Consider the following 1,176-nt stretch of genomic DNA (forward strand, 5'->3'; position numbering starts at 1 on the left):
TATCTATCTATCTATCTATCTATCTATCTATCTATCTATCTATCTATCTATCTATTTGTAACCAAAGCATTCATTACTGTCTCTATCAGCCTCATTTACAGCAAACTCCTCTGCCTCTTCACAATTCTTCAACTTTTCAAGCTCCCAAAATCAATCTCCCTCTTTTGTCACCAAAGGGGAGAGAAAACCCCACAAAAATAATTACTCGCTGAGCAGTTCCTTCCCCTGCCCCCTGCTGCTGTCCCCTTCGTAGAAACCCCTGTGAGGTGAGTTGTCTGTCCCAAGACCACAGACACACGTAACACGACGCGATGGAATCAGGCGCTCGTCAATTTTGGGCATTTGGGTTATTGGTATCATTTTAGCCTGTTCATTTGTTTTCTTTTTGGTGAAAAAAATGTCCATCTATGTTGAATAGAAGTCGAGATAATTGTGCTTGAAGGAGGCCAGGGTCTTCATATCACATTTGCGAGAAAATGGCCGCCAAAGTTTGGTAACTTTCGTAGCCTGAGAGTCCTTGGACACTGAAAATTTACATTTTTGGGGGTATTTTTAAATACAATTTTTTCTGTAAAATCCACACAAAATGTGTTCTAAAATGGACATAAAAGACGTTGAGGCAAAACAAAAAAAAAGGACCAAAAAAAAGAAATTAGAAAACAAAATTGCCCATCAGCCAAAAAATGCCTCTTTCTTTAATTTCTTTATTTTGACGATAGATTGATTCAGGGAAACATTAACCACAAACGGCATCCCCCATGACCCAAGCTTTCCGGCTGGTGACAGAGAGACGTCTCTTTCCTCCCGCGACACCCAAAAGGTATAAGCGGCGGATTAAAGTAAAAGTAAAGTAAGAATAGAGCCTGATTTCACTACGATGCCTCACAAGAGAAAGAGGAAAAACGTAAAATGGAATCGTCCTTTTCAAAAGTGTAAGCGCTTCGTACGATGATAATAATGTAAAGTTATCCGCTTTAAAAAAGGTCTCTAATTATTTCTCGTGCTGAAGCTCATAATACTTTTTTATTACAACTAATCACTAGGTAATTAAAGAATAGGACGATTAAACCTGTTGTTAAGTTGTTGTTGACGGTGGTGGAGGTGTTGTTGTTATTGTTGTTGTTGTTGTTGTTGTTGTTTTTGTTGTTGCTGTTGTTTTTAGAATATTTTAAAATA

Source organism: Aplysia californica, unplaced genomic scaffold (assembly GCF_000002075.1).
Source record: "Aplysia californica isolate F4 #8 unplaced genomic scaffold, AplCal3.0 scaffold00283, whole genome shotgun sequence".
In the NCBI taxonomy this organism is placed as follows: domain Eukaryota; kingdom Metazoa; phylum Mollusca; class Gastropoda; order Aplysiida; family Aplysiidae; genus Aplysia; species Aplysia californica.